A 13,993-nucleotide genomic window follows, 5' to 3' on the forward strand; every position below is an offset into this window, starting at 1 on the left:
ATACTGACCTTACGACTTATCTTAGAAGATAGGTTAAGGAAAAGCAAACCTACGTTTCTAGCATTTGTAGACTTAGAGAAAGCTTTTGACAATGTTGACTGGAATACTCTCTTTCAAATTCTAAAGGTGGCAGTGTAAAATACAGGGAGCGAAAGGCTATTTACAATTTGTACAGAAACCAGATGGCAGTTATAGGAGTCGAGGGGCATGAAAGGGAAGCAGTGGTTGGGAAGGGAGTGAGACAGGGTTGTAGCCTCTCCCCGATGTTATTCAATCTGTATATTGAGCAAGCAGTAAAGGAAACAAAAGAAAAATTCGGAGTAATGATTAAAATCCTTGGAGAAGAAATAAAAACTTTGCGGTTCGCCGATGAGATTGTAATCCTGTCAGAGACAGCAAAGGACTTGGAAGAGCCGCTGAACGGAATGGACATTGTCTTGAAAGGAAGATATAAGATGAACATCAAAAAAAGCAAAACGAGAATAATGGAATGTAGTCGAATTAAATCGGGTGATGCTGCGGGAATTAGATTAGGAAATGAGACACTTAAAGTAGTAAATGAGTTTTGCTATTTGGGGAGCAAAATAACTGATGATGGTCGAAAGAGAGGATATAAAATGTAGACTGGCAATGGCAAGGAAAGCGTTTCTGAAGAAGGGAAAGTGTAGATTTAAGTGTCAGGAAGTTGTTTCTGAAAGTATTTGTATGGAATGTAGCCATGTATGAAAGTGAAACCTGGACGATATATAGTTTAGACGAGAAGAGAATAGAAGCTTTCGAAATGTAGTCCTGCAGGAGAATGCTGAAGATTAGATGGGTAGATCACATAATTAATGAGGAGGTATTGAATAGAATTGGAGAGAAGAGAAATTTGTGGCACAACTTGACTAGAAGAAGGGATCGGTTGGTAGGGCATATTCTGAGGCATCAAGGGATCACAAATTTAGCACTGGAGGGCAGCGTGGAGGGTAAAAATCGTAGAGGGAGACCAAGAGATGAATACACTAAACAGATTCAGAAGGATGTAGGTTGCAGTAGGGACTGGGAGATGAAGAACCTTGGACAGGATAGAGTAGCATGGAGAACTCCATCAAACCAGTCTCTGGACTGAAGATCACAACATCAACATAGGATACTTACCACTGACCTAGAATCAAGAAACTGGCAAGAAGAAAGGCTTCACAGTACACGTAAAGGGAAAATAAGTAACTGTTAATTTGTAATTACATCATACGAAAAAATATATCTTTTGTCATTTTTTACCTGGCTTCAAACTTCAGCTTAAATCACTCTCGAAAACCTCAGAACTCATGAGATCGATATCTTCCAGTATGAATGTCGATAAGAGGAAAAGATCGTCTAGACCCCCAATGCGCGAGTCCTACTCGCAGCTGGCCAATTTTTTTGAAAGTATGACGCAGCTTCCGAAGTAGTAATTTGTTCACCCAAAATTGCCAAATCTTCGCCTGAAAGATCACGAGTAAGATTTACGTCGGATGTATTCTCGGTGATGGGTCAGCCGGTAGTTATGCACTTTTTGTACGCGAAAATACTTGCAGCGACAACAGCGAAGCTCATTAATCTTAACATCAAAATACTTTCGAGTGATTACAGTACTTCAATATAAGGAACATTTTAATTGATCTGTTTTGTGATTAGCAACACCATGGAATGTCATTGTCTTAGAAAAGAGTGACTCTTGGGCACTGTGAAGCTCATTATGGACTGTTATTAACTGAACTACTGAAGTGTAATCCTTTTTAATAAATTATAATAGGACAGCGCTAAGTGCAAATGGCGACTTTGTCACGAAAACTGAACTGCGTTGTGCCACAATAGAACAATTGTCTTCGCCACTGTAATTGTAGGGCTGATCGGCTTCAATACGCTAATAAATTTTCGAAGTTAACAAATGGCGACAGACGAATTTCGACAAAGAGGATGTCGAATCAAAACACCTTTCAGCCGTCTAAATTTCCAATCGTTACTTTAATTGAGCAAGCGGTTTCGAAGCTACCTCTGTAGGAAGATTCCCACCTCATTCATAAAATAAAAATTGGAAATTTAGACGGTGAAAGGTGCTTTGATTTGACGTTCTGTACTGGACAGCTGAGTTCCCTCAACCATCTGTATAAAGATGGACATGCAGAGAATTTCGACAAATGTGGCCACTCGAGAATAAATCCAGTGGAAGCGTTTACTTCATTATGTTTCCGTTTTCGAAACTAATCAAGATCAAATGCCATTTCATACGATCCGTATCTAAAATGACATTTTCTTTTTATATAGCATTAACCAGAACTTAACCGACAAATTTTCAGAGGTGCTTACCTTAAGAGCTATGATCGCTCTTTTATCATCATCTCCGGTAACATCTTTTCTACCGAACAAGCGTTTATATCTCTTTAAAGTGTGCATTTTAGAGTCCATGAGTCCATGTTTACTGAATTTTTTTCGTGCTTTACTCCCAACATATGGAAGGCATAGACCTTGCAGTAGAAGAGGTGGGTTTCAGAGTATCGAAGATACGCATCTCTTCATTGTTCTTAAGGTTTGAACTTAAGAGCGTATGTTTGTTACGCTTTTTTTTCTTGTTTTGGTGCATACTATTACCTCTGAAAGTTCTCGGTGGAGCTCTGGTCTACCAAGACCTAATAGCTTCCGTGAAATCAAAGTCGTAGTGATTTCGACCGGTTGTAGATAACACTTCACGACAGAAATTCAATATAATGGGGCGGTGATCTAGTGGTATCAGACCAGAGCCATTCGCCATGCACACATGTATGGATTCCAGTTCCTGTGGTATTTTTTTTCTTGGCTAAGGGAATGAACCTGTTGCGTGACTTACATATTATTATTTCAATAAAATAGTTTTTATTGCGAATAAAGAAAAAAAAATATCGGCATAAGTGCCTACAAAATTTGAAGTCGTAAAACTGTCACCTACTTCACTGACAAACTGTTTCATGGAGCTGACGCCACAAAGATCCATTCTCTTGTACATGACCAGCTGTTGGAGCCGATATTTCAAATTACGTACCACTTGTTCCGTAGCCACTCACATGTCAGTGGCTTTGCTGTCTTAGTTGTGTGCAGCTCGTCTTGAGTTTTTAACGTTCAATGTTCATTTCACGCATGGTGGTCAGTACTGAGTGATTATTTTGTCAGCACGGTGTTCATTATGAGCGACAAAAAGCAGTCACGGCAAGTGCAGTACAGCCAAGCACGAGGAATGGTGTTCTGTGTGTACCAGCACATTAGGAGGCTGTCTTCCGCCGAATCGCGACATTGTGAAATGCCTCGAGCAGAAGATACAACCTTGTGGCTTTGGTTTAAGAACTGTACAGAGAATATCCAACGAAGTTAACATTTCTGAAGCCCCCTCCTCAGCTGTTTTCACCAGGCAAGCAAGACAATCGTACATAAGAAGTAGGTGACCTAGACTACTTTTTGAAAAATGTTTTGAGGCGTATAATGCTTTGCGCTTTTGTATGTTAAAGGTGAATAACTGACAGCAGATTTTTTTCCTACAAAGAGAAATGTCAACAGAAGCAACTGGCACATGATGAGGGTATCAGAAAACTAACGCAGGGAGGAAATTAGTTATAGAAAGAAGTGATACTGTATTCGCAAGGATTGTGTTTTTTAAAACAATGCAGAACCATAAAACAGTGTGCGTCGAATTGTTACGTACATGAAATTTACGTCACTCAAAATCATGGAAGGGGAATTTGATGAAAGTTCCAGTTGGCAACAGTAATCGACCTACAGTGTTTCATGTTGAATCTTTAGAAACTATCTTATTCTCACAGTAAGCTGATTGTTGAGGTGTAAATGCTAAGAAATATAAAATAGATGGTTCAAATGGCTCTGAGCACTACGGGAATTAACATCGGAGGTCATCAGTTCCCTAGACCTAGAACTACTTAAACCTAACTAACCTATGGATATCACACACATCCATGCCCGAGGCAGGATTCGAACCTGCGACCGCAGCAGCAGCGCGGTTCTGGACTGAAGTGCCTAGAACCGCTTTTTTTTTCTTATTGTTCATTATTGATCGTTGTGTTTGGTCGTTGCGGACGTCGCAGAACATCCTGTTCAAGTTCGGTGGTTGATCCTTCCACTCAGTTTTTTTTTATTACAGAGGCCAACCGGCTCTCTGACCGAACACGCTGAGCTACCGTGCCGGCTAGCCGCTCGGCCACGTCGGCCGACATAAAATAACTTACCGGATATTTAAACAGTGGTTTAAAGAACTGTTGTTACCACATCTCCTTCCGTGTTCGGTTATTGTCATGGACAATGCGAAAACCCATTATGTGAAAATGAACGAAGCTCCAACTACACACACCAAAAAGACAGACATTATTGCGTGGTTGCACTCACAGTTCGTCAGAGACCAGAGCAGAATTGGTGGCTCTTGTCAACGCCCAAAATTCTGCGTATCAAATTTAAAAGATAGAGGAAACTCTGAAGTAGCATGGACATCCTAACAGAGATCGAATGAGGTCAGTTGAAGTCACATATTGCGAAGAAGAGCAACATCTTCAGAACTGTAAATGTTGTGAGACTAACATATGAGGCAGTCTTAACACCTGCATGGGCACTTTGTAGAAGACGAAACTGCAAGATGGAAATTGGGAGGGACGCAAATGTGGAAACTTTTGTTACATATCTCCCTGAAAGCGAATCATCTGCGTTGGTCAGCGAAGACGCTGCGCACTGCGAAGGTAAACAACTCTTTTATGCCTGATAATACGCTGTTGACGGGACATTAGACGATTTTCTTTCCTTTCCTTTTCTTTCCTTTCCTTTTCTAACACTCGTTTCCATTCAAATATTCACTTACATGTCCTCACACAATGACGAACGAATGGATTTAATAATATTTTTGGCATGTTTTCTTCATCAAATCTTCGTAGTTACATGTTTGGAGCGGATGTCTGGTGAAATCCTCACCCATCTGTGCTGTTACTGTGCAATCCAATTTTTCGTGAAAGAAAGTTTGTCCACTAATAACTCTCACAAATTTTATTCGTGGACAGATTTTAAGTCATCATTTATGGGATCCAAAAAGCCATAAACATTGCAAAATGGCCTAATACGTTCATAAATTTGAGAAGAATACAGTGAAGCATAAAAATAACAGACTGATTCTCTCACTGTGCAGTACCGAAAGGGGAATAATAATTGGAAGAAGGTAAACATTAATTTGTGTTTAAAATATTCCAATTTTCAGACCGCACTACTGTTTTAATTCTGTACTTCAGTTTAGCAGTATAAGTAAACATTTGTGAAGCGCAAAGGAAGCAAAAAACTGTAGCAGCGTTTGCTGAGCAAAAAAAAAAAAATGGTTCAAATGACTCTAAGCGCTATGGGACTTAACATCTATGGTCATCAGTCCCCTAGAACTTAGAACTACTTAAACCTAACTAACCTAAGGACATCACACACAGCCGGCCGAAGTGGCCGTGCGGTTAAAGGCGCTGCAGTCTGGAACCGCAAGACCGCTACGGTCGCAGGTTCGAATCCTGCCTCGGGCATGGATGTTTGTGATGTCCTTAGGTTAGTTAGGTTTAACTAGTTCTAAGTTCTAGGGGACTAATGACCTCAGCAGTTGAGTCCCATAGTGCTCAGAGCCATTTGAACCATTTGAACATCACACACATCCATGCCTGAGGCAGGATTCGAACCTGCGACCGTAGCAGTCGCGCGGCTCCGGACTGAGCGCCTAGAACCGCTAGACCACCGCGGCCGGCTTTGCTGAGCACATTGTTCTTATGTCGTAAACAAAGGACGATTTAAAGAAATGATCTCTGAGACGGACAGTCAACGCAGTTCGAAATTTTGAAAAAGAATTTAAAAAACTGAGTCAAACATAATGATATTATTTCGCTAAGAAGCATGAAGGTACGAGAAATCAGGCTCATACTGACAAGGGAACCTCCCCATCGCACACCCCTCAGATTTAGTTATAAGTTGGCACAGTGGATAGGCCTTGAAAAACTGAACACAGATTATTCAAGAAAACAGGAAGAAGTTGTGTGGAACTATGAAAAAAATAGCAAAATATACAAACTGAGTAATCCATGTGCAAGATAGGCAACATAAAGGATAACATGAGGTCAGGAGCGCCGTGGTCCCGTGGTTAGCGGGTTGTAACATTTTCACAACTTGAATATGCTTTAAACATATTCGATGACTTTGGATGCCTAACATAAGCACCAAAACTTATTGTTAACTTCGGGCGCGCGCGCGTGTGTATGAGTGTGTGTGTGTGTGTGTGTGTGTGTGTGTGTGTGTGTGTGTGCACGCGTTCGCATTATTGAGAATTCGCTGTGGAATGTTGTGCGTGGCGGCGCACAGGCAGCTGTCTAACTACACGAACTGCTGGACGCAAATTGGTAATGTGGCATTGTATTCTGGGTCTCTCTCTCTCTGTGCAGAATGCGCGCTTCTACCGCCTACGTAGCTGCTCTGGAGTTCAGAGAAAACAGAACGCAAATGTCAAACACGACAGATGAACAGTTTTATGCTGCCTCGGTTTTCTTCGACCGTGCGACCGCAGAATGCAGCGGAGTGCATCCACAGCACAACAGGGCGCCGCGCCGGCAGCCCACGTGACCGGCTTCAGCGTGGGGAAGCCCTCCACCAGTCAGCAGTCTGCTTATAGGTCAGCTGGAAGCCGCGCTGGTGCGGCGCCAGCTGCATATAGCAAACGCGACATAAGCGCCCAATCGGTACGCCTTCGATTTTAAAAAGATAAGAGCATCGTACAAGTGTATCAACAAGTGCTCCTGTTCCCTCGTAAAAGATGCAGTTGGAGAACGAGGGACATTCTTTCCATACCAGTACGGTCAAGCTTTGCATAAGTTGTGCAGAGTCGCCACAGGTAATCAGGCCACACTGACTGCACCTGTAGACGGGTGTGTACGAGTCAGGAATAATGTTCAAAGCAAAGACACGGAAGTTACTGGACAGGAAAAATACTTTCATTCACCCTCGCACTCATCAAATAAATCTTGGATATTGTCTGCCGTCTATCATCTTAGACTCAGAAGAAGCCATCATCTGCAAGGAATAATGCCTCCGCCACTAAAGAAATATTCTTAACTAAAATTGTTTTGAAGACCTAATGAGCCACATTACCTAACAGTGTACCTACAGAAATTCAAAGTTGGAAATTGACAGTCTGGGTTGTATTCTTCCAGTGTGCTCTTCAAAACCAAGTACATTGTGCGATAGAGAACAGTGCAAACGTAGACTTTCCATGACGCATTACCTGTTTACTAGTGAAGCCCTATCTTTTCATACCAAATAAATTAACAAATGACGGAGCTGATCCTCCTTGCTACACCAAACAGGTTAGAACACTGTAGCAGAATCAACGAAACAAACATGAAAAATTTAAATAGACGCAATGTCTCCAAGATTGGAGATCTTTCACAGAAGCTCAAATTTAGCGCGGACATCAATATCACATGCTTATAATTGTTTCCACAACGAAACTTTGTCTCAAAACCTGGCAGAAAATCCAAAGAGATTCTGGCAGTATGTGAAGTGTGCTAGATGCAAGAAACAGTCAATGCCTTCTCTGAGCAGTAGCAATGGAAAGACTACAGACGACAGTGCTGCCAAAGCAGAGTTACTAAACACAGCATTCCGAAATTCCTTCACCAAAAAATACGAAATAAATATTCCAGAATTCAAATCAAGAACAGCTGCCAACATGAGTAACGTAAAAGTAGATGTCCTCGGAGTAGTGAAACACCTTAAATCACTTAACAAAAGCAAGTCGTACAGTCAAGACTGAAAACCAGTTACGTTCCTTTCAGATTATGCTGATACAATAGCTCCGTACTTAACAATCATATATAACCGTTCGCTCGACGAAAGATCCGTACCCAAAGACTGGAAAGTTGCATAGGTCGCACCAATATTCAAGAAAGGTAGTAGGAGTAATCCACTAAATTACAGGCCCATATTATTAACGTCGATATGCAGCAGGATCTTGGAACATATATTGTGTTCGAAGATTATTAATTACCTCGAAGAGGTCTATTAACACACAGTCAACACGGATTTAGAAAACATCGTTCTTGCGGGACACAACTTACTCACGTGATTTGTTGAGTGATATTGACAAAGGATTTCAAATTTATTCCGTATTTCTAAATTTCCAGAAGGCTTTTGATACTCTACCACACAAGCGACTTGTAGTCAAATTGCGTGCTCACGGAATATTGTCTCAGTTATGTGACTAGATTCGTGATTTCCTGTCAGTTAGGTCACAGCCCGTAGTAACTCACGAAAAGTCATCGAGTAAAATAGATGCGATTTCTGGCGTTCCCCAAGGTACTGTTGTAGGGCCTTTTCTGTTCGTTATCTATATAAACGATTTAGGAGACAGTCTGAGCAGCCGTCTTAGTTTGTTTGCAGATGATGTTGTCGTCTGTCGACTAGTAAAGTCATCAGAAGATCAAAACAAATTGCAAAACGATTATCTGCATGGTGCAAAAATTGCCAGTTGACCTACAATAACAAAAAGTGGAGCTCATCCACATGAGTGCTAAAAGGAATCCGTTAAACTTCGGTTAGACGATAAATCAGTCAAATCTAAAGACCGTAAATGGAACTAAATGCCGAAGAATTACAATTACGAACAACTTAAATTGGAAGAAACACATAGATAATGTTGTGGGGAATGCTGACCAAAGACTGCGTTTTAATAGTAAGACACTTAGAAAATGTAACAGATGTACTAAAGAGACTGCCTCCACTACGCTTGTCCGTCCTCTTTTATAACAGCGCTGCGCGATGTTGGATCCTTACCAGATAGGATTGACAGAGTACATCGAGAAAGTACAAAGAAGGGCAGAAGGTTTTGTATTGTCGTGAAATAGGGGAGAGAGTGTCACTTAAATGATACAGGATACGGGGTGGACATCATTAAAACAATGGCGTTTTTCGTTGCGGCAGAATCGTCCCACGAAATTTCAAACGCCAATTTTCTCCGAATGTGAAAATATTCTGTTGACGCCGACCTACATAGGGAGAAACAATTATCATGACAAAATAAGGGAAATCAGAGCTCGCCCTGAAAGATATAGGTGTTAGTTTTTTTCCGCGCGCTGTACAAGATTGGAATAATAAAAAATTATTGTGAAGGTGGTTCGATGAACCCTCTGCCAGGCACTTAAATTTGATTTTCAGAATATCCATGTAGATATACACTCCTGGAAATTGAAATAAGAACACCGTGAATTCATTGTCCCAGGAAGGGGAAACTTTATTGACACATTCCTGGGGTCAGATACATCACATGATCACACTGACAGAACCACAGGCACATAGACACAGGCAACAGAGCATGCACAATGTCGGCACTAGTACAGTGTATATCCACCTTTCGCAGCAATGCAGGCTGCTATTCTCCCATGGAGACGATCGTAGAGATGCTGGATGTAGTCCTGTGGAACGGCTTGCCATGCCATTTCCACCTGGCGCCTCAGTTGGACCAGCGTTCGTGCTGGACGTGCAGACCGCGTGAGACGACGCTTCATCCATTCCCAAACATGCTCAATGGGGGACAGATCCGGAGATCTTGCTGGCCAGGGTAGTTGACTTACACCTTCTAGAGCACGTTGGGTGGCACGGGATACATGCGGACGTGCATTGTCCTGTTGGAACAGCAAGTTCCCTTGCCGGTCTAGGAATGGTAGAACGATGGGTTCGATGACGGTTTGGATGTACCGTGCACTATTCAGTGTCCCCTCGACGATCACCAGTGGTGTACGGCCAGTGTAGGAGATCGCTCCCCACACCATGATGCCGGGTGTTGGCCCTGTGTGCCTCGGTCGTATGCAGTCCTGATTGTGGCGCTCACCTGCACGGCGCCAAACACGCATACGACCATCATTGGCACCAAGGCAGAAGCGACTCTCATCGCTGAAGACGACACGTCTCCATTCGTCCCTCCATTCACGCCTGTCGCGACACCACTGGAGGCGGGCTGCACGATGTTGGGGCGTGAGCGGAAGACGGCCTAACGGTGTGCGGGACCGTAGCCCAGCTTCATGCAGACGGTTGCGAATGGTCCTCGCCGATACCCCAGGAGCAACAGTGTCCCTAATTTGCTGGGAAGTGGCGGTGCGGTCCCCTACGGCACTGCGTAGGATCCTACGGTCTTGGCGTGCATCCGTGCGTCGCTGCGGTCCGGTCCCAGGTCGACGGGCACGTGCACCTTCCGCCGACCACTGGCGACAACATCGATGTACTGTGGAGACCTCACGCCCCACGTGTTGAGCAATTCGGCGGTACGTCCACCCGGCCTCCCGCATGCCCACTATACGCCCTCGCTCAAAGTCCGTCAACTGCACATACGGTTCACGTCCACGCTGTCGCGGCATGCTACCAGTGTTAAAGACTGCGATGGAGCTCCGTATGCCACGACAAACTGGCTGACACTGACGGCGGCGGTGCACAAATGCTGCGCAGCTAGCGCCATTCAACGGCCAACACCGCGGTTCCTGGTGTGTCCGCTGTGCCGTGCGTGTGATCATTGCTTGTACAGCCCTCTCGCAGTGTCCGGAGCAAGTATGGTGGGTCTGACACACCGGTGTCAATGTGTTCTTTTTTCCATTTCCAGGAGTGTAGTAAGACACTTAGAAAATGTAACAGATGTACTAAAGAGGCTGCCTCCACTACGCTTGTCCGTCCTCTTTTATAACAGCACTGCGCGATGTTGGATCCTTACCAGATAGGATTGACAGAGTACATCGAGAAAGTACAAAGAAAGGCAGAAGGTTTTGTATTGTCGTGAAATAGAGGAGAGAGTGTCACTTAAATGATACAGGATATGGGGTGGACATCATTAAAACAATGGCGTTTTTCGTTGCGGCAGAATCGTCTTACGAAATTTCAAACGCCAATTTTCTCCGAATGCGAAAATATTCTGTTGACGCCGACCTACATAGGGAGAAACAATTATCATGGCAAAATAAGGGAAATCAGAGCTCGCCCTGAAAGATATACAGGGTGTTTCAAAAATGACCGGTATATTTGAAACGGCAATAAAAACTAAACGAGCAGCGATAGAAATACACCGTTTGTTGCAATATGCTTGGGACAACAGTACATTTTCAGGCAGACAAACTTTCGAAATTACAGTAGTTACAATTGTCAACAACAGATGGCGCTGCGGTCTGGGAAACTCTATAGTACGATATTTTCCACATATCCACCATGCGTAGCAATAATATGGCGTAGTCTCTGAATGAAATTACCCGAAACCTTTGACAACGTGTCTGGCGGAATGGCTTCACATGCAGATGAGATGTACTGCTTCAGCTGTTCAATTGTTTCTGGATTGTGGCGGTACACCTGGTCTTTCACGTGTCCCCACAGAAAGAAGTCACAGGGGTTCATGTCTGGCGAATAGGGAGGCCAATCCACGCCGCCTCCTGTATGTTTCGGATAGCCCAAAGCAATCACACGATCATCGAAATATTCATTCAGGAAATTAAAGACGTCGGCCGTGCGATGTGGCCGGGCACCGTCTTGCATAAACCACGAGGTGTTCGCAGTGTCGTCTAAGGCAGTTTGTACCGCCACAAATTCACGAAGAATGTCCAGATAGCGTGATGCAGTAATCGTTTCGGATCTGAAAAATGGGTCAATAATTCCTTTGGAAGAAATGGCGGCCCAGACCAGTACTTTTTGAGGATGTAGGGACGATGGGACTGCAACATGGGGCTTTTCGGTTCCCCATATGCGCCAGTTCTGTTTATTGACGAAGCCGTCCAGGTAAAAATAAGCTTCGTCAGTAAACCAAATGCTGCCCACATGCATATCGCCGTCATCAATCCTGTGCACTATATCGTTAGCGAATGTCTCTCGTGCAGCAATGGTAGCGGCACTAGGGGTTGCCGCATTTGAATTTTGTACGGATAGAGGTGTAAACTCTGGCGCATGAGACGATATGTGGACGTTGGCGTCATTTGGACCGCAGCTGCAACACGGCGAACGGAAACCCGAGGCCGCTGTCGGATCACCTGCTGCACTAGCTGCGCGTTGCCCTCTGTGGTTGCCGTACGCGGTCGCCCTACGTTTACAGCACGTTCGTTCGTCACGTTCCCAGTGCGTTGAAATTTTTCAAACAGATCCTTTATTGTATCGCTTTTCGGTCCTTTGGTTACATTAAACCTCCGTTGAAAACTTCGTCTTGTTGCAACAACACTGTGTTCTAGGCGGTGGAATTCCAACACCAGAAAAATCCTCTGTTCTAAGGAATAAACCATGTTGTCTACAGCACACTTGCACGTTGTGAACAGCACACGCTTACAGCAGAAAGACGACGTACAGAATGGCGCACCCACAGACTGCGTTGTCTTCTATATCGTTCACATCACTTGCAGCGCCATCTGTTGTTGAAAATTGTAACTACTGTAACTTCGAAAGTTTGTCCGCCTGAAAATGTAGTGTTGTCCCAAGCATATTGCAACAAACGGTGTATTTCTATCGCTGCTCGTTTAGTTTTTATTGGCGTTTCAAATATACCGGTCATTTTTGAAACACCCTGTAGGTGTTAGTTTTTTTCCGCGCGCTGTACAAGATTGGAATAATAAAAAATTATTGTGAAGGTGGTTCGATGAACCCTCTGCCAGGCACTTAAATGTGATTTTCAGAGTATCCATGTAGATATAGATAGAGATTCGCTAGTTTTACAAGGAGTTTGCAGATAGCTCCTGTACTTGCACTGTTTTCGGCGAGGAATGTACCGGGCAGTTATAATTAAACTTCCTCTATTTGACACGTTATAACACGGAAAGTAATTACCGAACGAGTACCAGACTTGGTAGCATTAATGTCCAGAGTATGGGGTGCGTGATTTCCACGCGTCCCAGCACCTCCTTCCAGTTGCAGCTGTGGCCACCGGGTCCCGTCATCAGTCACCGTGTTTCATAGCCTCACACACCTGACCAGTCGCCGTGCACTTGTTGACATGTCGACATGAGCTTGGACAAAAGGAGCAGCGCATTGTTGATGAAGCTCTGTTGTCAAAACAACAGTATTGCTGCACTTGCACGTCGAGAATATCGCCGGCTGAAAGGACTACGGAAGGGTCCTCTTTCTGCACCTGCTGTACGGAGCTTGACAAAGTTCCAATCAACTGGAGAACTGGGCGTCGCTCAGGGAAGAGGCCGACGACCGGTCGCACCACAGGTGGTTGATGAAATCGCTGTTGCTATGGCAGACGACGGTGCGCGCAGTTTCCGATCGTCAAGCAGTACGCGTGTTACGTCACGACAGTTGAACATCCCGTGTACCACTATAAGGAAGGCGCTTCGAACCATTCTCCAATGGTATCCGTACAAGATCCATACTGTACAGCAGCTTGCACCACAGAACGCACTACGACGTGTTGACTTCGCTCTCCACTTTCTCGAAAAGATTGAAGTTGACGAGGACTGGCCTTGGACCATCCTATGGACAGACGAAGCTCATGTTTCTCTAATGACTGAGGTGAACACACAGAATTGCCGAGAGTGGGTATCTTCACCTCCAGTCGTTGTGCATTAAGTTCCTCTGTATGGTGAACGTGTCACTGTTTGGTGTGGCTTCACGGCTGCGTTCATCGTTGGCCCATTCCTTTTTGGAAAGACTGGCGCCCAATCACCAAACACGTGCAGTGTGACTGGCCAGCGTTACTGCGATATGCTTCGCCAGCATGTCATACCCGCCCTACAGCAGAGAAAAGTATTCAACTCGACAGTTTTGATGCAAGATGGGGCCCCACCGCACATCGCTCATGACGTTCACCTGCTTCTCCGAAACACATTTGGGAACGATCGAATTATCAGCCGATCATTTCCAAATGCTTCGCCGGCTTGATCACCTAATCTCACTCCCCATGATTTCTGGTTGCGGGGCTACCCGAAGGGCAGGGTTAACCAGGGGAACATTCACACGTGCGCTGATCTGAAGCGCA

This window comes from Schistocerca cancellata, chromosome 8, assembly GCF_023864275.1.
Source record: "Schistocerca cancellata isolate TAMUIC-IGC-003103 chromosome 8, iqSchCanc2.1, whole genome shotgun sequence".
NCBI classification, from domain to species: Eukaryota; Metazoa; Arthropoda; class Insecta; order Orthoptera; family Acrididae; genus Schistocerca; species Schistocerca cancellata.